At 41.1% G+C, this 13,079-nt stretch overlaps 1 protein-coding gene across 1 annotated transcript in view; it reads right to left on the bottom strand.

Moving 5' to 3' along the window:
- Nucleotides 1–9,340, bottom strand: part of LOC120878638 (serine/threonine-protein kinase Sgk3) — a 111,436-nt gene extending 102,096 nt beyond the window's left edge. Inside the window, exon 1 of the mRNA XM_040261320.1 lies at nucleotides 9,163–9,340. The gene's annotated coding sequence lies outside the window, so the exon portion shown is untranslated. The remainder of the gene's footprint in view (nucleotides 1–9,162) is intronic.
- Between the last annotated feature and the right edge of the window lie 3,739 nt (nucleotides 9,341–13,079).

The following is a 13,079-nucleotide window of genomic DNA, read 5'->3' as shown; positions in this document are numbered from 1 at the left end:
CCACTCATACCTATTAGAATGGCTATCATCAAAAAGACAACAAATAACAAATGTTGGTTAAGAATGTAAAGAAAAAGGAACCCTCATGCACTGTTGATAGGAATATAAACTGGTATAGCCACCATGGAGAACAATAGGGAGGTTCCTCAAAAATTTAAAAAACAGAGCTAGCATACAATCCAACGATTCTACTCCTGTGTATTTTCCCAAAGAAAACAGAAACAGCCCCATGTTCATCACAGCATTATTGACAATAGCCAAGATATGAAAGCAATCTAAGGCTCCATCGATAAATAAATGGATAAAGAAGATGTGGCAATACATAATGGAACATTCAGTTCAGTTCAGTCACTCAGTTGTGTCTGACTCTTTGTGACCCCAAATGGAATATTACTCAGTTACAAAAAATGAAACACTGCCATTTGCAACAACATGGATGGCCCCAGAGGGTATTAGGCTTAAGTGAAATAAATCAAACAGAAAGATAATACCATATGGTTTCACTTTTTTAAGTAGAATCTAAAAAACAAAACAAATGAACAAACATAACAAAACAAAAACAGATTCACAAATACAGAGAACAAACTGGTAGTTCCCAAAGGGGAGGAGGGTAAGGGGATGCGTGACATAGGTGAGGAACAGTAAAAGGGACAGACTTCCAGCTATAAAATAAGTTATGAGAATGTAACATACAGAATAGGGGATACAGCCAATAATGCTGTAACAACTTTGTATGGTGACAGATGGTAACTAGACTTACCATGGTGACCATTTTACATTGTATAAAAATATAGAATCACTAGGTTATATACCTGAATCTAATATAAAATTGTAAGTCAATTATATTTCAATTAAAAATTTTTAATAGGAAAAAATATTTTTTAAAAATAATAAAATTTAAAAATAAGATAAACTACAGTCAGGAAGCCCTGAAGTGGGGGCTTTCACACATTACCCTGGTGGTGGCTGCTTGCAGACCTCAACAGGATGCTTACTTCATATACCCCTGCAGGAGGAAGGAAGTTTTCTCCTTGCTCAGCATCAGCCCAACCAATGAGAAGTCAACAACTAAACCAATAAGGGGCTGCCATAATCCTGATTTCTCTCTCCTCCAAAGGACTTCTATTCAAAAACAGTCCCTCTCAACTTCTCTTCCTTTTCTGTAGAAAAGACCTCTCCTTTCCTTTGTTCTTTGGACTCACCTACAGTTGACTATAGTTTGTACATCCTGAACTATAAAGTGTGTCAGTAGCTCACTCTTGTCTGACTCTTTGCAACCCCATGGACTATAGCCCACCAGGCTCCTCTGTCCATGGGATTTCCCAGTAAGAATACTGGAGTAGGTAGACATTTTCTTTTCCAGGAGATCTTCCCAACCCAAGGATCAAACCCAGGTCTCCTGAACTATAATTTCTCTGCTATGCCTGAGTGAATTTGATTTTGCTGGCTAAGTCACCTACCTCTTTGTTTTAAAGACTGATTAAAGCAACAAATAAATTCAATGGGACAGGGGCTTCTGTTCACACTTGAGTGGACTTTTAAAAGGAGGAACAGAAATAAATGATGGTAATGTTAGTAGGAATTAGAAATAAAGGAAATGTGTGTTAGACATGGGGGTTCCCCGGTGGCTCAGATGGTAAAGAATCTGCCTGAAACGTAGGAGACCTGGGTTTGATCCTTTGGTTGGGGAGATCCCCTGGAGGAGGGCATGGCAACCCATTCTACTGGATACTACTGGATACTGAATACTTTCTTTCTTGGAGAATTCCCATGGATGGAGGAGCCTTGGCAGGCTACAGTCCATGGGATTGCAAAGAGTCAGACACAACTAAGCGACTAAGCACAGCACAGGACAGCATATGGCAGACACAAAAATCAAGGAAGGGGACATAGTTTCATAAATCTCTGAAAAATCCTTTGCAGCCAAACACTGGAGCATCTTATCTTTCGTTAATTAAAAAGATCATTTCCCAACAAACAAAAACTAAACCAAAAATTCATGAGAAGAGAGAGTAGGGGGTAAAAGCAGATGAATTAGAAAGAAAAAGAAAAGGACTGATGTTGAAATGGACTAAAATGTAAACTATGAACAAATATGTACACTTAGAAATATAAAACTAAGAACCATTTTTTAAAATTGCAGTAAAGTCTTAACTTCTGACTGTTTATTAACAGTGGTCCAGGTTCAAATAAGCAAATAAAACAGTGCTTTCATGTTTAAGCCATCATCAATTTTACCACCAGGCTGTCTGGAAGCTGGATAAAAATATCTTTTTAAAACCTTTTTCATTCCTGCTTATGAAAAAATAGGCCTTAATTCTCAGTGCAGCCTAAATAGCTATTGCCTTGGTCCTGAGTTCCTTATAATATTTGGCTCAGGTCCTGTTATAAGTGAGCTGAAGTTGCTATGAAGTGACCTACCTGGGCTTAATCACCCACATGTATCTCTTGAGAGAGCATCCAGCACCACTTCTCTAACTCCCAAGAATGGAAGGCTGATCTACATGTGCTTCTCACCAATGCATTTCTCTGGTGATGAAAGGCTGGAAGAAAAGGGTTTGGAATCCTGACACAGCACTTCTCAAAGACTGCTAACCTTCGGTCTAAGAGTTGGTGATGGACAGAGAAGCCTGGCAGGCTGCAGTCCATGGGGTCGCAAAGAGTTGGACACGACTGAACTAAACTGAACCTTCTTCATCTTCTACTTAAAGACAAAGAGGTTGCTTTTAAACCAGGTAACTAAACTTAACCCGAACGAACTTTTTGGCCTACCCAATATTTTCTAAAGGGAACAGTGGTCTTATCTAGAAGTGAGCTTTTAAGACCAAAACACTCTCTACTCAATCTATAACATGGTTAACATCTTCAATGAGAAAAAAAATACAGCACAAAATAATGCTACTGCCATGACATAAATCAAAAAAAATTATAAATAGTTTTAAATTTTATCATACATGCCAATGCTTAAGGAAAAAACAGCTTATTTAGAGACGAAGAGGTAGGTGGAGACTTCTGTGGAAATTTTGGAAGGAATTACCGGGTATTCTCAAACACTAGTTCTTTATAATATCTACCTTTCCTCCCAAACTAAAAGCTTTCCTTTTCCTTATTAAAGGCTTGTTCTTAACAGCATCACCATGATTAGTATCTTTTTTGCTCAAGACCAAAATAAAGAGGGAGGAATGGAGAAAGGACAGAGAGAAATATTCTTAAAGCAAAAACAGGAAGAAGAGAATAAAGAGAACAAGGTTAAAACAGGGACTAAACTCTCAGAAAGTGGGGGGAAGCCACAGAAGGATGCAGGAGGAAAGTGTGGGTCACAGCTTGTGTAGGAGAAAAAGAGGGTGGAGAGATTCGCCCAGACAGACACTGTCTGGAAAAGCTGGTGGGGTTAGTAACGAGAGAGTTGTATGCATGAAATTATTCTAAACCAACTGTAACTAACTCTGAGACGGACTATAAGATGAGGATCACAAGAAACTTCAAGGTCACCTATTCCTACCATTGGAAGGAGCTCTGTTAAGCCAGTTACTCCATATAATGTACTTATCATTAGGAAACTGTTTCAAAACATCTGAAGTTCAACTGTTCTAATCGTCAACTGAATTCAACGCTTTTCCCTTGGTTCAGGTCCATTATTTCTGCTTTTCCTTTTATGATCGTAATTGATGATATATGAATATTCTATCATTTCTCTTCTTAAATATCTTGTATTTTAGATGTGCACAGAACACAAATGTTGACTCACCTCCATCAACAGGATACATGCTTTATGCTGATTTGGATGGGTATTTCAGTCCATCTGACACCCTCACCTCATCCCCTTTATGAGCACTAGTATAAATTTCCAGTAGTGTTATTCAGGTTTGGGGAATGGCAGGTGGCCAGGAAATACAGTAAAATAACTGGCTCCAAAGAGCCTGGAATCTCTGACGTTGGCTGACTAAACAAACATGATTCTCTAAGCAACAAAACAGCCCTGCATAAAGGAAATTTTTAATGGCACTGGAAATATGGATATGGACATATATATGAAAGTTTACAAAATATACTCTGAAATGCTAACAGTGGTAGGTTTACTGATGATTCTTATTTCCTCTTTTTCTTCTTTTTTCTTAAAAATGTATTACTTTGGTGATTTAATATTTTTTTAAAAGATACAAAAGAGTGAACATATAGATAAGAGAGATAGAAAATAGATAAATCACAAAGTGGAATATTATGCAGCTGTCAGAATCAATGATGTAGACCTATAGATGTCCATGATAAGGTGTTAAATAAGAGATAAAAGGACAAACTGTATGGAATGAGTCCCATTTTTAAAAAACTCTATATATTTACAGATATACATACTTATATAAGCATGCGGTCAAGACTAGAAGAAAATAAAAACCCAGCAGTGGTTACCTTCGTCGGTAATATTAGAGTGAAGAGGACTTATTTTTTTACTTCACACACTTCTCAACTGCTTACATTTAAGGGCATATAATTTTAATTAAAAAGAATATTTAGAAAATATGAGACACACTAAAATAAAAATGAGAAAAAAAGACGACATACAGTGTTTTTTTGGGAAACCAAGAAATTAAGAAGATGACTTCTATATTCCATTTTAGCTGACCATATACAACTGAGCGACTCACAAACACACATGTGTAATATACATGTGCATTAGATTATATAGTCTATATACTGGTCCTTATGCACATTTGTCTGCATTAGTGGATGCTGAGTTGGAAATCAGATTATTTTAACTTTGACCTATATTTATTTTAAAAAACAAGGAGGTAAATAACTAGAATAATAAAGTTCCTTCTCATTTTTCAACTCAAGGAAGCAGTCAGTCAAGTTCTTAGTGAAGCCCCACTGGACTGAGGACTTTTCATCCAGCAGCCAGTAGACTGGCTAGTCCACCAGTGAGTTCGATTGTGCATCTGAATATATTAGATATGTTAGTTGCTCTGTTGTGTCAGCCCCATGGACTGTAGCCTACCAGGCTCCTCTGTCCATGGGATTTCCCACGCAAGAATACTAGAGTGGGTTGTCATTTCCTTGAGAGGATCTTCCTGACCCAGGGAGGGAACCCAGGTCTCCCAAATTGCAGGCAGATTCTTTACCGTCTGAGCCACCAGGGAAGCCCACTTTCCATCTTACATATTATCCATGGAATTCTCTAGGCCAGAATACTGGAGTGGGTAGCCTTTCCCTTCTCCAGGGGATCTTACCAACCCAGGGATTGAACCCAGGTCTCTCCCATTGCAGGCTGATTCTTTACCAGCTAAGCCACAAGAGAAGCCCAAGAATACTGGAGTGGGTAGCCTATCCCCTCTCGAGTGGATCGTCCAGACCCAGGAATCCAACCGGGGTCTCCTGCATTGCAGGCAGATTCTTTTCCAACTCAGCTATCAGGGAAGCCTGCACAATTTGCCTTACATAATCACCCTTCTTTCACTCACCCTCATTGCCCACCCAAGGAAAACAGATTCCAGTGTTGAATAATAGAAGAAACTGTGGCTACAAGGAGATGAACTAAAGCAGGTTGTCAGGACCTGTCAGACACAGGAAAGGCCCTGAGAAATTGGTCAAGGGCGAGATTTTACCCTGCCTAGTTCTCTTTGAAAACTCTCTGGCTCAACTTCAGACAGGCAATAACATTTTACTTCTTGGGGCTCTGAAACAGCCTCCAACATCGGATTTCCATGTTGTCTTCTTCAGCAATGATAACTCAGAGTTAGTATAGAGTTAAAATTTCTTTGACATGAACTACCAGATGTGGAATCAGTACTATCTTTCTCCATTAAATTTTTTCAAAAGTGAAATGAGATCAAAGACTCCACCATAAAGAATGCAATAGGTAAAAGAAAACAGAGACACTGAGTCCCTTAACATAATGTGGGGGCTGTTTCTGTTAGGAATAACATGTTACATAATTTGAGTTTCATGAATCAGCAGTTTTAGCCTGTAATTACAGGAATTTTTCAAAAAGGGAAGAAAAAAAAAATCCCTGAGGATTGGAAAAGGTAAAGTAGTTTTTGAAATGAGGCAGGTTTCAAAAGTATTTTATTCCACCCCCATACAAAAGAACGTTGACAGGCAGATGACTCAGTCTGGCTTCATTAAGGGTTTCTTAACACCTAAAATTCTTCATGGGAAAGCCCACCCCATCTATCATTTTCCTTCATAGCCCTTCCCAGTTCCTCCCACCAGGTAATGGCTATATTTTCCTCTCTCATTGAAGGTTATCCATGTAGAGGAAACATACTTGAGGATACACAGAGTTACACTTGAAGGAGAAAAGTTGAGGATTTTTGTTTGTTTTTTGAAATACTACAGTAATTGTAACACTTCGAAAAACACAGCAGTGATGTCAAACACTTCAAAATAATTATAATACCTATGATCTCTGTGTTTGAACTTGCTCATAAACCCAGGTGGCTTAATTGAGTTCACTTACAATGAAAACCTACAGTGATTGGCAGTCCTTAAAAATGGTCTTGAATGATCAGGAAGAGACAAGAAAGTTGTCAACACAACCATGAGACCCATGTGTCCAATGGCAACTCCAAATCAGAGGGGGGGAAAGTAGGATGCTTGAAAAAGGGAAATAACCAACTTATTTGCTTTTTCAAACACCAGACATGATCAGTTCCAAGAAATGAGTTCAAAGGGCTTTCCAGCTCATCCCTTTTGTAGAAACTATGTGGTAGCAGATACTATTTGACCTGGCAATCCCTTAGTCACAACTCAGCTATGGTGAGACAACTCAACACATAATGTTTTGAAATACAGCAAGAAGTCTGAAGTCATTGGGAGTCATTCATTCCACAAATGTTTATTACAGGCTGGCACGTGCCAGGCACTGTCCATACACCTGCTCTCCATTCAAGGTCTGCCTCTTCCCAGCTGTGCTATCCAGGCTAAAGCACTTTCATATTTCTATGCCTCAGTTTCCTCATCTGTAAAAACAGGAATGAAAACCGGCTATCCACCTCATGAGGTCTCTCTAAAGAGCAAATAAGTATATGTGGAAGCACTCTGTAACCCATGGAAGTGTTGGTTGCCATTTGGCTGAACTGAACTCATGAGTGTTTATGTGCCATAAAATTATATCAGAAGAAAGTGAGCCTTCTTGCTTCCAGGAGACACTTCATAATCTTATTAAGTAAGGCTCAGAGTGTCATTTCATCATCTCCCTGGAAATCTAAATATATAAAACAGAGAAAGCTGGTATGACGTGCGGATTTTGACATTAGATTCATAATCACTGTAATGACAAGAACCATACTTATTTCAGTCAGCATTCTGGGTTTCCATCTGGCCATCAGGCTAAGGCACCATTTGAAGAGGGTGCTTAACTCTGGAAAATATTCTCTCAGTATATCTACAAATTACAAAATGGTTACCTAGAAGGTTGACCCATCAACTCAGTGTTACCTGAGTTTTACAGTTTACAGCAAATGGTAGTAAAATTACAAAGTGTTGTTTGTTATGCATATGTGTTCAAACAAAAACGTTCTATTTTATAGTACATTTCAAGTTCAGTCTGACCCTCAAATCTAAGCTAGTCACATCTGTGTGTATGTGTTAGTCGCTCAGTTGTGCTTGATTCTTTGTGACCCCATGGACTATAGCCTGCCAGGCTCCTCTGTCCATGGAATCCTCCAGACAATAATACTGGAGTGGGTTTCCATTCCCTTCTCCAGGGGATCCTCCTGACCCAGGAATCAAACCTGGGTCTCCTGCATTGGAGGCAGGTTCTTTGCCACGTGAGCCACCAGGGAAACCCAAGCTACAGTCATACCAATTGTCAAATATATTAGGAAGGAAACAGAATTAAGCTCAGTGCAGTGGCAGCTAAAGAAAGGGGAAGTTCTGGTCTCCTCAGAGTTAGTTAAGGATGGGCACTCTGTCCGCTGAGAAGGACCATGATATTTAAGATGCTAGCGATCTGGCCAGAAATCTGTAAGAAGAGTTCTCACTCCCTTCACTCCAGACTCCCTTCCCCCAGGGGAGTAGATGGGTGATGGCTTGCTTTACTGGAGTGGAAGCCAAGGCGGCTAGAAGGCACACCCAGTCCTAAAATATGCCTGAAACTTCCTCTGTTTCTAAAAGCTCTTGCAATGACATTCAGGGAACTGAAGTATGCACAGCCTGGACACTGCTGGAACTGCTATAATTTAACATTTTGAGTTAATAATTTGAGTTAATATTTATAAAACACTTAGAACGAGCCTAACACATGTCAGAGCTACCTAAGTGTTTGATAAATAAAAAAGCACTTCCCAGATTGGCTGGGTGAATGATCAACCTACTGACAAAGTAGAGAATCAAAATACACAACGGTCTACTTGTGTTTTTTTTTTTTTTTACCCTGATAAAGATTTAGAAACTGTCGTGTTCTGCATCTCAAGTGTACCCTGTACAGCCTTGTGCAGAACTGAAACTCTAGTCGTGGTTCAGAAATCACTACTAAATTTAATAACCTAAAAGTTTAAGTTTCAACGGATGAATTCTCTTTTCTGTCTTTCCCGCTAACCACCACTAAAAATGACAAAATCTAAAAATCTCAAAGCATTTCTAGATGGCACATACCAATGCTCAACTGGGAATCAACAGAGCCAAATGCACGTTAAAAGGGACAGAAAAGGTTTCAAATCACAGAGAGCTTAAAGGACAGCCACGCATTAAGGTCTCAGACGGCAGGTTCGCTGACAACAGGTTAAGGATTTCGGTGCCCTCGCAGATCCTCACAGGTAACCTGCATCCACTTTCGACCTCAGGTGGGGGGTCTCCCACTCTCCCGGTTCCCGGCTCCGAAGCTGCATTCAGATTAACAACATCTGTCCCCGGGGACACCCCTCGGGCGTTTAGAAATCGGAAAGCAGAAACCGAATTCACCTCGAGGAAACAAAGACCACAAACTCTCAGAGTCGAGGGCTGGGCGAGGGAACGGCTTTTCCCACCCGACCAACGAGGAGGTTTCCGGGCTGAAGGACGGGGGCGCCGCCACGGGACCCGGGAAAGTCACGTTTGCTCCAGAAAGAGGCAGCCGAGGAGGCCCGGGTACCCTCGCCCCGCCCGGTCCCACCCGCCCGAGGGCCCGACTGCGGCCCGGCCGCTCGCCCACCCCGCGGCCCAAGGTCCCCGCCGCCCCGCACCTACCCGGCTCCGCGGTGCTGCCTCCCCGCGCGGCGGTCGCGGAGCCGAGCGCTCTCGTGCTTCCTCCTTCCCGGCAGGGCCGCCGGGCGCTGGCGTTTCCTCCCAGGCGCGTCACGGCGGCCGGCTCCTCCCGCAGGGCGAAGCCGGGCGACCGGCAGCGCGCGGGGAAGGCGCCCGCTCCGGGCTGAGGGGCGGCCCGCCCCTCGGGCCGGAGCCGCGGGCTGGGCGATACCCCCAGCCGCGGAGACCCGCGCTCCGCCCGCTTCCACGAGGACCCTCGCGAGAGTCCCCCGCCTCGCCCGGGGCGCCAAGTTCGGGGGACCCGCGGTAACCTGCCTAGACTCCCCGGGGTTTTCCGCTGCTCCTCTTGTAGTGACCGCTGCCCTGGGGCCCAGGAGCGCTGTGGGCCATCGTGCCCGGCCCGGCCGGGGATTCTAACCCTGGTGCGCGCAGTGGGCAGGACCGCCCGACCCCCGGAGGCTCCCCCAGAGCCACCCGGGAATGGCCTGGTGGGCATGTGTAGTAGTGTAATGCAGAAGTATCCAGATAATTTTAGGGGAACAGCTGTGCTTCATTTAGCATTATTTGCACAATTTTCTACTTTTTCATCAGCAGAATTTTGGCTTTTGTAAGATGGGAGAGCGCTTTCACAAAGTGGCAGATCCTGTGTACAGAGAAATTTCCTTTCCACAGCTATTTTTGGATCCCTCTCTCTCAATATATATGTATATATTGGGGAAATGGGCATAAAGTATAGTAGATATTAAAATCCAATACATACAAATCAACATATCGCCAGTGGTCCTTTGTATATTTTTTCTGTGGTCCACACAAAGCAATTCACACAATAAAGCACAGAGAAGCTAAAGAAGTTCCTCTAGTAACAAAATCAACAAGTGATCAGTGTGACCTCTTAATGAAAGCTATATTCACTGGACCGAAAAATTTCTCAGACAAAAGGAAGTTTTGTGACAATGAACTCCAAGTGAGATGATAGACAAATACCTGGCTATTACTATTTTTCAACTTTTTTTTCTTTTGTTTGAAAAACAAACATCTGGGAACCATTACCTTTTCAAGAGAAATTTGTCCTCCTACTGGGAAGAACACAACACACACACTTACACACACACACACCTGTCTTGCACAAACATTTCAAGACAGGAAGGTTGGTGGGCAATGTTCAGCTGATAAGCTAATAAGACTTCGGATATTTTGCATTTACAATCTGAGAGCTGCAATTTAATAGCTTGATTTCTCAGAACAGTAGAGGTCATAAATATATTCAAGAACTATTAAAGAACTGTTTCACTTCATTAAAAGTACACACTTTAAGGCTGATCACTTTGATTAATCATATTCACCTATAGATACAGATCATATCTCCATTTTCCTTTACATTTCCAATTTCCAAGTTTACATTGTAAAAGCTATTGAATTTTCAGCAATATCTGGCTGATGTTTATGCCTTTATAAAAGGTTCCGTGTACATTCACGTGAGGACTTTTTTTTAAATATTTTTGTTAGACTCTGGGTTCCAATATTTTGTTTGCAAATATGATTCATTTCATGAGATAGGGCAAATATTTTGTTCATCTGTTATATTTATAGCGTAGAAATTATGAACACAAGCCTTGGAATCAGACTCAGATTTAAGCTGCGGCTCTGCTACTCTCTACTTCAAATTCACCTCTCTGAACAATGATTTCATCAAAAACTTAAGGATGATAATGGTACTTAATGTACATAATGCGTGTGTGTATGCTTAATTGTGTCCAACTCTGCAACTCCATGGACTGTAGCCCACCAGGCTCCTCTGTCCATGGGATTCTCCAGGCAAGAATACTGGAATGGATTGCCATTTCCTACTCCAGAGGATCCTCCCAACCCAGGGATAGAACTTCAACTCCTGCATTGGTGGGCGGATTCTTTATCACTAAGTCACCTGGGAAGCCCAAAACACATAGTAATAGTGCTTATCTCATGAAATTGCTATCAGGGTCAAATGAACCTAGGAGAATGGCTGGAACATATTATCAACTGACTGATGACTGTCTTCACATTATTATAGCTTTAACATAGATATAAAAATGCCAATTTTCATATTTCATTTGCACTACTATAAAGAATGGAGCTTCCCATGTAGCTCAGTTGGTAAAGAATCTGCCTGCAATGCAGGAGACCTGGGTTTGATTTCTGGGTCAGGAAGATCACCTGGAGAAGGAAATGGCAACCACTTCAGTAGTTTTGTCTGGAGAATCCCATGGACAGAGGAGCCAGGCAGGCTATAGTCCATGGGGTTTCAAGAGTCAGACATGTCTTAACGACTAAACCACCACCACTGTAAAGAATGGTCAATTTTTAGAGCTTTGAGATTTTTGTAGAAGTCCAAAAAGTAACAGGAAAAAAAAAAAATCACAAGAGGAAGGGGATATATGTAGGCATATAGCTAATTCACTTCCTTGTACAGCAGAAACTAACAACATTGTAAAGCAATTATACTCCAGTAAATAAATAAAAATAAATTAAGGGTCTCACGTTAAAGAAAAAGAGAAATATTGAGACATAGTTACGTTCAGAATTTTAGAAAATTGGACTGGCAATACTGTAAACTACTGACCCAAACGTTAAAAAAACAAAACAAAACAAAAAAAACCTACCTAACCAGGGAATAGGAAGAAAGGCTTTGTCACTCAGTTGTGTCTGACTCTTTTTTACTTTTCCAGGCCAGAATACTGGAGTGGGTAGCCTTTCCCTTTCCCAGGGGAACTCTCCAACCCAGGGATGGAACCCAGGTCTACCACATTGCAGGAGGATTCTTTACCAGCTGAGCCACAAGGAAGACCCAAGAATACTGGAGTGGGTAGCCTATCCCTTCTCCAGTGGATCTTCCTGATCCAGGAATTGAACCGGGGTCTCCTGCATTGCAGGCGGATTCTTTACCAACTGAGCTATCAGGGAAGCCCAACCAGGGAATACAGTATTTCTTTTTAAATAATATATTCTGATAAGATCATCCTCTTTTCAAAATGGAAAGCCTTTTCTCTAATATGGTGTCTGATACAGAACCATCATGACTTTTTATATCATAATAAAGTCCTGTGTTATTTATAATTCTTTTATTGTAACCATGGAAAAGTTGAGGAACATAACAATATAAGATTATCACTTCCCTTAGGGAAAAAAAATTTGATAAAATAGGCAGTCACAGGACCTGAATGACTCTATTCATAAGTCAGCTGGAAATGGAAGTGAGGGCCAGTGTTCATTAGAATATTTGTTTTATAGCAGGAAACTCACCAAGACTAGAGATGTAAAAAAAATACTACCAACTACATGATTAGAAAAGGAAAGATGTTCTAGATGCATGTTATTTGTATAGTTTTTATATAAATTTTTTATAATTTTTCCTTTCTTCTACTACATACTCATCTACTTAAGTGGGTCAGACATCGTAAGTTGTTGCTATAGTTTCCAGCTATGTTTATCCGTTGATATACCAACCATCTCTGTGCTTGGCGTTTTAAGTCCCTTCCATCGTGTTTGACCCTGTGTGACCCCATGGACTGTAGCTTGCTCGCTACTCTGTCCATAGGATTCTCCAGGCAATAATACTGGAGTGGGTTGCCATGCCCTCCTCCAGGGGATCTTCCTGACTCAGGGATCAAACCCACGTTTCTTTTGTCTCCTATATTGGCAGGCAGGTTCTTTGCCACTAAAGCCACCTGGGAAGCCCCAAGCCAATCACAGTCTCCCACAACTTCAGTAAAGAGAAAAACCATTTTTTTTGAGAAAGTAATTTAAGGCATAGTCCTAGCCATGAATAGGTTCAGAAAATAACTAACAAGAAAAGCCTGCTGTAAAAATAAGTAAGGATATGAGAATTAAAGTGACCAACTTACTGAATTTTCTGAGTAAAG

This window comes from Oryx dammah, unplaced genomic scaffold, assembly GCF_014754425.2.
Source record: "Oryx dammah isolate SB20612 unplaced genomic scaffold, SCBI_Odam_1.1 HiC_scaffold_19, whole genome shotgun sequence".
Lineage (NCBI taxonomy): Eukaryota > Metazoa > Chordata > Mammalia > Artiodactyla > Bovidae > Oryx > Oryx dammah.
This window is presented reverse-complemented; position numbering and strand designations above follow the sequence as displayed.